The following is an 11,412-nucleotide window of genomic DNA, read 5'->3' on the forward strand; positions in this document are numbered from 1 at the left end:
ACTCCTCCACTTGGGACAGAAAAATTTATCAACAATCTCCCTCAACAAATCTATGAAGATAAATTAATTCCACCTTTTTTCGGACTGTTGGAACATTGTATGAGTTTTATCTTATGATGACTTTTCTAGTGGACATATTACACAAATGAAACCTGAAAGACAGCAAATGTAATGTACTTTGTGTATCCTGAGCTGTGGGCTTGTTGCCAGTCTTGGGTGGGCTCCTTGACTAGTCAAAGTCTTTGTTGATTAGCTTACTGTTAATTAGATCACTGTTTAATTAGGTTACATGTTAGCTGTTCATTAGATGTACTGTTAGATGAACTGATGATATTACTGTTAAAAGTTTGCATTGTTTAGGATAATGTGATCAAGCTCTTATTTGATTTTGTGTGGTATAAATTCTGTGAATTTTCAATTAAGTGAGTTTCTGTTTGCACCTTAGCTAGTGTTGTTTAGTTCTTGGGTGCAAATCTCAGCTATAATACCTTGTTCCTGTGTTCCAGCATCGAGGAAACAGTTCTCTGACGGAGACACCAAGCGGGGTGCCAAGCGGTCTGTCACAACCTTCCTCCTATGTTATAGAGGGGAGGTGAAGGGGAGGTGTTCTGTGGTCCAGCAGGAGTGAACTCAGACAGGGCTGACAACACTGATTGGGATTTTAAGGCAGCAAAAGCAGTGTTCTTACAGTCCAGCAGGAAGTTAAGAGATTAATGCATTTCTGCCAGGATAAACTGATATTTTTATGTACATGCAGAATTTCTAAAGATACAAAAACAGAGAGAAATCTGTATGTATTGCAGAGGTGTGCTACATATACAGTGAGGAACAGAAGTATTTGAACACCCTGCGATTTTGCAAGTTCTCCCACTTAGAAATCATGGAGGGGTCTGAAATTCACATTGTAGGTGCATTCCCATTCTGAGAGACAGAATTTAAAAAAAAAATTCAGGAAATCACAATGTATGATTTTTAAAGAATTTATTTGTCTTGCACTGCTGAACATAAGTATTTGAACACCTGAGAAAATCAGTGTTAATATTTGGTACAGAAGCCTTTGTTTGCAATTACAGAGGTCAAACGTTTCCTGTAGTTCTTGACCAGGTTTGCACACACTGCAACAGGGATTTTTGCCCACTCCACAGAGATCTCCTCTAGATCTGTCAGGTTTCGGGGCTGTCGCTGAGCAACACAGAGTTTCAGCTCCCTCCAAAGATGTTGTTGCTCAAAATCTCTGTCAGAGCCTGGACCTTCTGCGGTGGGAGACAGTGTTTCTTCTCACTGAGCCACCTGGAATGCTGGACAGCTCCCTTGACAATTCTTTGGATGATCCTGCCTTTGCCCTGTTTTGTCTTGAACCTTGAACTCCTTGCTCCTCCCATGAACTTCCTATAAAAGCCATGTCTCTGCACTTCCTGGTTGCCAGATTATTGTGCCTTACCAGCCAATATCCTGCTTATTGTTCCTGCTGCCGTCTACACCTCCGCTACCGACCTTTGGCTTGTTCCTGACCACGATTTCATCTCATCCTCATCCACTACCATCTGTGACCGACCCTTGGCTTGTTTGACTCTGCTTCCACTTATCCCTAATCTGTTTGATCCGCTATCGGTTACCGGCTTGCTCATTCCCTGGTGGGGTGATCCTGAGATCTGCGACCTGGTATTGACACGCAGCCAAATCCATCTCCACCATTAAGAGTTCTGGTGAAAACCGGTTAATGCTTAGACCCTGCACCTCAGGTGAGCCTGCGTGATTTCCCAGGGTGACCTGCCTGTGTACCTATCCTGCTGGTTTAAGGTAAGCCTTACACTGCTATAGCAACTGGTCTCTGGTCTCTGAACCTGACCCAGATCGTGACAATCTCACAATAAATGGCCCCATTCATCCTCTCCTTAATACAGAGCAGTCGTCCTGTCCCCTTCGTAGAAAAGCACCCCCACATCATGATGTTACCACGCCCATGCTTCACAGTAGGGATGGTGTTCTTGTGATACAACTCATCCTTCTTTTTCCTCCAAACACGACGAGTGAAGTTTAGACCAAAAAGTTCTACTTTGGTCTCATCTAACTTTCTCCCATGCCTCCTCTGCATCATCCAGATGGTCATTGGCAAACTTCAGACGGGCCTGGACATGTGATGACTTGAGCAGGGGAACCTTCCGTGCAATGCATGACTTGAAACCATGACGGCGTAGTGTTCTACTGACAGTGACCTTTGAAACTGTGGTCCCAGCTCTCTTCATGTCATTGACCAGCTCCTCCCTAGTAGTTCTGGGCTGATTCCTCACCTTTCTTATCATCAGTGATACCCCACGAGGTGAGATCTTGCATGGAGCCCCAGTCCGAGGAAGACTGACAGTCGTCTTTAGCTTCTTCCATTTTCTAAGAATTGCTCCAACAGTTGATCTATTTTCACCAAGCTGCTTGGCAATTGCCCTGTAGCCCTTTCCAGCCTTGTGGAGGTCCACAATTTTGTCTCTGGTGTCTTTTGACAGCTCTTTGGTCTTGCCCATGGTAGTAGTTGGCGTCTGACTGACTGTGTGGTGGACAGGTGTCTTTAAAGAGCTCAGACAGGTGCTACTAAGTTAGATTAATGAGTGGAGTGGAGTAGAGGTGGACTTTTTGAAGGCACAGTAGCAGGTCTTTGAGAGCCAGAATTCTTGCTGTTTCTTAGCTGTTCAAATACTTATGTTCAGCAGTGCAAGACAAATACATTTTTTAAAAATCATACAATGTGATTTCCTGAATTTTTTAAAAAAATTCTGTCTCTCAGAGTGGGAATTCACCTACAATGTGAATTTCAGACCCCTCCATGATTTCTAAGTGGGAGAACTTGCAAAATCGCAGGGTGTTCAAATACTTCTGTTCCTCACTGTATATATTTTTTTCTTTGCCCTACATACACTTTAACTTGTTTCCCTACTGGGAAGCCTCTGTTCAGCGGAGCCCTTGTGGCACCACTGCAGAGGATGTCACTATTTCCAGTGCCCTGGTTTGTTGGTGAGCCTCAGTGAGGCAGAGTTTATTTGTACCAGCTACAATGAGTCTAGGCTCCTCTACTTCACCTCCTTGGTTGAAAAGTTAGACATTGTTTGTCTCCATGGTTTTTAAGGGGGCTTACTAGACTGACCTCTATTTAATCACAAAGTGCGGTTGTTGATTGTGTGGAGCAATGGAGAACTTTCTGAGGTAGAAGACTTGGTCAGTCATTTAACCTTTTATAGACACTAAAGATGAGGTCCACGTTTGCTGCTATCATTGATAAATGAATTCTGCAGATTTGAGTTTCTTGGCTCTGGTCAATGCCTGCGGATTTTTTGTGCAGAATCCAGAAGGATTTTTTAAACCATAATGCACTTCTGGACCTTTGCATTATGACCAGCAGACTTAGAGCCAATAGGAAGGCTTTGGTTAAGCCAGCCTCCCAGCTACAAAATGCGGGGCACAGAGCAACCCAAGTATCAAGTGTATTGTAAGCAGCAGTGTTTTAAGATGCTTTACAGTGTAGTGCTTATATTCGTGCTTATATAACATAGTTAAAATTTTTTCTTCAAACAATATCAAACTATATGTATCCAACCTCAATAATAAATCTTCCTATAACATAAGAAAAGTCTCTTTAAAATCCTCCTCTTCTCGGGTCCCCTGCCGCCACACCTGGCCCCTGCCTCCTGCTGAGTGCCTCCAGAGCAAGCAGCTTGCTATGGGGGCACCCAAGCAGGCTCACTCCTGAGCCGCTGCTCTGTATATCCATTCACAGACCAAGTATGGCTCTGCTGCAGCCAATGAGCAGGGAAAACCCCTGGAGAGCAGCTGCTCTCGTGCACATCGCTGGATCCAGAGGGGGTTCAGGTAAGTATTAGGGGAGCTGCTGCACACAGAGGGTTTTTTTTTTACCTTCATGCATGGAATGCCTGAGCCTTTACAACCACTTTAATGTTCACCCAAACAGTGCATTGTTCACACTTCACTCTCCCCTGTTACCACCACCAGCTGTGCCCTGAAATCAGTGACCTTACAATACAAAGTAACAGAGGGAAAATTCCTGATTGTAAGCCACCATCCCCAAAATAACAATTAGATGAAGAAGGAGGGACCCCCAGGACTTGGGACTTTGAAGGCTTAAATAGTACCAAAAATATTAAAGTACAAATTTTTATTTGTGAAATTTTTATGACACATAGACATACAATACATCATACAGAGTCATAGTACAGTCGTAAGCCCTGCACCCTATGAATACGTGCTTAGCACGAAACGCGTCGGGGAACTACAGCTTCTGGACATCTAGCCACTGCTGGTGGCCATCCTGAATTTTTGGTCAGTATCTGTCTTTTCTTATCTGATTTACATCAATAAAGTTCCTTAAACAGTATCACACTATGTGATGTCCCTTATTGGGCTCTCTCTGGGAGCACCATCCTCTGCAGTGCCTGCCCGTAAAGGTGACCTGATGATGCTGTGAATGAATAAGGAAAAGTTGAACCCCAGGATCCTGTCCTATGACCAGATAGTTGGTAGTGAATGCAGCTTGTTCGGAATATAGAAGGATCTTCACGTGCCAGATAAGACGGATGATTTTCCTAAGGCGTATTTAATACGCACTTCTGGTGAGTGCGCTTTCTATTCATTATCTATCACCTCTGGATCACATATTCCCACCACAAACTGGGATTCTACAGGATCTTCTTATCACATGGTTTTATTTGGACGTTATACCATATACCTTGTATTACTTTAATCACCACGCTATTGCACACTTATTATTGTCATTGGTTTATTACATGTCTATATTATTCATAGCGCTGCACCTATATACTGTCTATATTTTTCTGGAAGGTGTATTGGTTACCTTTTTTTGGTGTTCCAGCTGCTTTTCTGTCATATTAACAGTTTTTAAGGTAGCGCTCGCTAGATAATCTATTACACAGAGTCATAGTACAGCATCGAAACCAGAATATGAATTTACGTCAGGTCAGGTGCAATGCTTTGACCAATCATAGGTCATGAGGACATCACAAGTATTTAAGAACTGTGATTCTGGCACAGCCAGGGGCGGACTGACCATTCAAGCACTAAGGCACTGCCCAAGGGACCGGGGTCAGTAGGGGGCCCCATGAAATGCCCCTGGTACCTTTTTTATAGGCTTTTTTGGGTGTGCTTTGAGTGTGGGCAAGGACACAGGGGCCCCATGATCCCCTATTGCCCGGGGTCCCCATGAGTTGCCAGTCCGCCCCTGGGCACAGCTGTCAGATGGCGGGAGCCAGCGTTGAGGACAGAGCATTTTTTTTCAGCTCGGCGATGGTGGTGGGAATTGTGATTGATGTTGGATCTACTTCAAAGGACATTTTTTACACTTTTATTTTTAATAAAGGAATTGTCAAAGACTGTCTACTGTCATTTTTTACACTCCACTTTTTTTTTTGTGAATGAGTAGCGGTAACATTTACCCCATACTCATTCACATGAGGGGGGGCTGGGATCTGGGGGCCCACTTGTTAAAAGGGGCTTCCAGTTTCTGATAAGCCCTCCCACCGTAGACCCCCAAAACCACCGGCCACAGTTGTGGGGAAGAGGCCCTTGTCCCCATCAACATGAGGACAAGGTGCCTTGGGGGGGAGCCCCCCTGCCCCAAAGCACCCCCCCCATGTTGAGGGTATGTGGCCTGGTATGGTTCAGGAAGGGGGTCCTCACTTGTCCCCCCCTTTCCTGACCTGCCGGGTTGCAGGCTTGGATAAGGGTCTGGTATGGATTTTGGGGGGGACCCCATGCGTTTAAAAAAAAAAATTCTGGTCAATGACAGCAATTCTTTTTACATTCAGCTGAAACATTAAATAATGTTTTTAGTAGCTGTGCGGTATCTTCTGCATACTCAGTGAATTGCTCCCTCCATTCAAAGTTGAACTTTTGTTATGTTTCAATGTAGGACCGCAAATCAAACTGGGGGTGTTAAGCCCATCACTATTCTTCACAAACATTCGCATGAAAACAACTTTGCATGCAATGAATATATTTACTTTATTTTACTGAAATTAGAATGCTTCATACATACAGTATATAACACAAAGTCTGAAGAAAGTAAACAATCTTAACAAAAAAAACACCTTTTCATGCAACAAGCAATGGCCATTCATTATAAAAATGAAATACAATTATCTTGTGCAATTTAAAGAAAGCAATTTTAATTGTGCTCAAATCTACTACTACTGCAACTAGAAAGAGCAGAATTAGCATTTGGTGCACAAGATGGTGGTAATGCAGAGAATAATGATAAAAGGTAAACATAGACCAAAAATTAGTCGAAAGACGCTTAGCTGTCAATTCTATCAGCAGTGGCGGGGTGCTTTTTCTTTATTTTTCCTTCAATGGGAAGCCATTGATTGGAACAATGGTTAAAGGTTTTTCTGCTTTTGTGTTCATAGTCTGGGGTTACTCAGGTCAGTTGTATTTATGTGTTCAGACCAAAAGTTACAATGTATCTTACTGCAACATTTGTCCTTAGGTTGGCCTGTTAAGTTGGTGGATCTGGGAAGGAAGGGTTAACTCTGCTGGCCAGTATTCTTGTATTTTTCCACCACCCCTGAAGGCCATCCCATATTCATAGGGGGTCATTAGTACCCTGGGTTGTTGAAGGTTGGGGAAATATTTCCAAAATGTAGTGGTACTCTTTTGGTCTTGGCCCCCATCTGGGAGGCCCAGTTGGGGCTCCCTGTGGGGTCTGAAACCTGAGGACCTACATGGACTTATAGTTGGCAGTCATGGACATACTGCCTATTGTGGCTTACTGCCAAATCATGGACTTTGAGGGATTACCTGCTGCCTCTGTGGATTTGCTGCCAGATATGGACTCTTACCTTGAAAGGATTACCTTTCTGACTTTGCTGTTAAATCAGGTATGAATACCTCATGGCCATTTAGAGAACTCTATACAGGAAAATGTGTGGAAGATATCTTTGAAAACTGTTGGCAGATTTGAAAACTGCCTTTAACTACTGAAAGTGGAACTTTTCTCATAACATTTGATAAAAATAAATAAAATTCTTTAGCAAGGAACATACATTCCAAATTAATAAATGTACTACCAAAATCAGTGTGTTCTGTAAATTGCCTCCAGCATTGTTCGGGTTTCTTCTTGCTGGAGGCTGCCACTTTGTTGAAGACCTGAGTAGCAGTTAAAGCAGAACTAAACCCTCCTATCCTTTTCAGCCAAGGAAGCTGCCATCTATTTGATCTGAAACTGCCATGGTGATGCACATATAATCAGTTATAACACCAGTCATTTGATGATTTGACAGTTTGGTTGAGAAAACAAGAAAATGTGACAGTTGACATTCCTGTAATGCAGGCCATAGAGGAAACACCGGTTGTTCTGTTGCCACCAATGATTATGAAAATCGTCCATTTTTCGTAAATTTTCCGGCATGACCGATAAAAGAAATGAGGAGGAACTGTGAAAATCGTCCGATGACATTGCCCCACTAATGGTGCGAATATCGGCCGATTATTCGGACGAAAATTCGGACGATAAATGAACCGTCTATGGCCTGCATTCGTTTCGCTTCAATCTTTAGACCAGTGTTTCTCAATTTCGTTTGGTCAAGGCACCCTTTACAAGTTTGGACAATCTTGAGGCTCCCCATTCTAAAATGTAAAAACTAAACTAGTAGTTTTACATATTACAGCAACATCCACACACATGGGGCACCCAACAATAAAGATGATTTATTCTTCCAAAGCAAATACAGCTTTTCATACTGTTACTGATTAGTATTCCACACTCTGCTAATGTGACCCCAGTGCTGACAGAGATGGGCAGGGGAGGTCCAAACAAGGATACATTGCAGATGGCCTGACGTTGTCCTTATCAACAAATTACATCAATGGTTGTTAGGATGCTGGTGGCTAGAAGATTGTAATGGTGCACAATGAAGACCTGGGGCTTCGTGTAACTAAAAAGCAGGCTATATCCACCGTCTGGCTTGTATACAAATTTTTGGGCATTTTTTAGGCATTTTGCCAAGTCAACCCTGAAGAAACCTGAAGACACCCCCGGGTGCCTAGGCACCATGGTTGAAAAAGGCTGGTTTAGACTGTTGGCAGAGTTGCCTTTACAGATTCGCCACAGTGCCTGAAAATGCCTAAAAGTGGAGAGCAACTGAGCTTGTGCAGAATAGTGTGAATTTTGACCAGTATAAGCATGAATTTTAAACAGTATAAACACTTCTTTTTAATGTTTTACTTAACTATACCTGCAAAAGGGACCAGCTTGAAGTGATCTAGAAAGACTTAATTTTCTTAAAGTTCCACTTTAAGTAAAAGACCTTTGTTGTTCATCTAAATTGCCTGGTCTGAAGTCTCTCTAAAGGGGTGCATGTATGGCATATCAATAAACAGCGCATACATCAGGAGACTGAAGGTTAGAGAAGATACAGCATAGAATCTAATGAACGGAATGCTGTCCAGAGGAGGCTACCGTATATCGCTAAGGACTACTGTATTTGTGTCACTTGCTAATACAGCCAAACAGCCAGGAGATGGGTCACTTGACAGGGGTGACAGACACTCTGAAGAGATGTGATGCTTGGCTCCTTCCCTAGAAGTAGGCTCTCCATGTTCTGGGACCCGATCCATGGCATAGAGTGCCTAGGGACCTAGTCTAGGAGTCATGGGAGAGAGAGAGATGTAGTAGGGCCCCAGGGAAGAGAACAAACATAGAATTATGGAAGAAGGATGTTTCCTGTTTCCGGTAGCAACAGTTGGACCAGTCACTGGGATTGAAGTGATGGGAACTGCTGAGTTGATGGAGACCAGTACATGCTAGTGCTCTATTTAGACCTCTATCTCTTTCTCCTCCAGGGTGCACCATTCCTATAACAGAATGTGTGGTACTGTGCCTGCAATAAAAACTGACCAATGACTGCACCAAATGAGTTCCAGTTTGGCCTGATGAGTGGTTACAGAAACCAAGACAATACCTTTTTAATAAGCTAAAGAACCTTTCTCAACCTTTTTGACATGGGGGAAACTCTTGAAGTCATGGAATCCCTGCTAATAATTATCATTTCTACAGCTCACAGTACATGAATTTGATGGTCAATAGAAAGAACATTCATTACATTTGTGGTCAGATGTGAGACTTGCTGCGCTTGCAGATATAGAAAAAAATTACCATTGTCAATAGTTGTTTAACTGAGAGGCAGAAAGTACTCAGTGCTTAAAGGTGTAGTACACTCTTGTGTATTAAAAATAAAAATAAATCTCCCTGTATCGTATACTAGCACACTATGAAGGACTTACCTTAAACAAAGCCCTCCAGTGGCGTGCTGTCACTGTTGACAGGGCTTCAATGTTCACCCGGTCTTCCTTTCGGATTCGTGGATTCCGGCTGTTTTGAATGGCTGAGCCATGATAACATCACTTACGCTCATGTGCATGGGAGTCACGGTTGTGGAACAGAGCTCTGTAAGAACGGCATGAGTACTAGTTCCCTCAGATGCATGTGCCGATGATGTCACTTCCTGGAGAAACACTGAATATCTCCTAACTGGTTGGGACATATTCCTTGTATCTACAGGTAAGCTTTAATATTAGCTTACCTGTAGGTATTATTGTTATACAGGATTTATATATCGCCAACAGTTTGCTCAGCGCTTTACAATATAATGGGAGACAATACAGCAACAATACAGTTCAATACAAGAGGGTTAGGAGGGCCCTGCTCCTTGGAGCTTACAATCTAAGAGGTAGGGGCTGGTGGTACAAAAGGTAATAACTGTGGGGGATGGACTGGTAGAAGGAATAGAAGATTCCGTTATTAGCTGAAGAAAGGATAGGCTTCCCTAAAGAGATAGGTTTTCAGAGATCGCCTAAAAGTGGGCAGAGTAGGCGATAGTCTGATAGTTTGGGGTAGAGAGTTCCAGAGGATGGGTGAGGCTCTGGAGAAGTCCTAGAGATGAGCATGGGAGGGAGGAGACAAGGGAGCTAGAGAGCAGGAGGTTGCGGGAGAAGCTGAGAGGACGGTTTGGATGATATTTGGAGACAAGATTGGTGATAGGTACAAGTGTTTATGCTGTTTACTACCGCATTAAGGAATTTCTGCAACTTTTGGAGGAACCCTGGTTGAGAAATGCTGAGATGAAGGATAACGCTATCATTTCAACAAATGTAATAATGGTAAAGCAGAGTGGTGGAATTGACAATTTTGTAAATAGTGTTTGTCATCCATCTTGTTCCTTTGTTTCTGCAGACTGTTGAATAAGCAATGTTAACATTTTGATTGCAGCTTTAGGGGAGTGTCTGCAGCTGTCTAGTGTTATCTTCACCTGTTCATAAAACATTATTTATGTTGTATATCAGTATTCTCAGAGGATATGATGTCACTATTATCTCACTCTTGGCTCATCTTTTGGCAGCTTCTGGTATTGCGAAGTTGATTTAATGGAATATTGGGCAGTACAGTGACTGAATGGTTAGCACTTCTGCCTGGCAGCACTAGGGTTGTTGGTTCAAATCCCAACCACAGCACAACCTGCCTGGAGTTTGCATGTTCTCCCTGTGCCTACATGGCTTTCCTCCAAACACATGCTGGTAGGTTAGTTGGATCCTGTCTAAATTGGCCCATGTATGAATGTGAGTTAGGGACCTTAGACTGTATGCTCCTTGAATGTTAGGGACTGAATATACAATATTCTGTATGTATGTAAAGCACTGTGTAAATTGACGGCCCTATATGTGTACCTGTAATAAATAAAGCACAGCAGTTCCTGACCACCTCTTTGGATATAGATGGGGATCCCCACAATGCAGAGATCTTCTCTACACTTTTATACCACCCTAAATTGATTGATTATTTGTCTATGGAGGAAACCTTTTAGATGCTAAATATGGTCAGCACTGAAAATATGAACGCTGACTTGTTTTTCCTGAATCCATTAGTTTTCCCATTGTGGTTGTTTATGTTAGAAGGCTGGAAGCCTAACAAGATGTATTCTCAAAGAAAAAAAAGCTAAGATTTCACTACCTCTATTGTGCACTTTGGTGTGCATGACCTGGGCACAGATTTACTTTAAGGGGAAGCATACACTATACAATCTGATTGTACGTGCTTCTTTAGGTCTACTATCGGCTATGTAGGGCAAGGGGGTTGCTTCTCCCAAAGTCTATCAGACAGCTGACTTATGGAAAACAATGCATTACTTGTGTGGTTGATATGTTCTTCTAATAGTTGTTAAACAGGAAGCAAAATGATGTCTCTAGGCTACTGTGAACATTAGTGGTTAAGCAACAAACCTTTCCATTTATTATGATTATTCATATTATTAAAGCAGACCTGTGCTGCATCTGAGCACCACAAACAAAAAATGCTATGTAATTCATTTTTAATTTTTAATGCAAACTTCCCTAATAATC

This window comes from Staurois parvus, unplaced genomic scaffold (genome assembly GCF_062004578.1).
Source record: "Staurois parvus isolate SC_StPar_1 unplaced genomic scaffold, SC_StPar_1.0 ptg000154l, whole genome shotgun sequence".
NCBI classification, from domain to species: Eukaryota; Metazoa; Chordata; class Amphibia; order Anura; family Ranidae; genus Staurois; species Staurois parvus.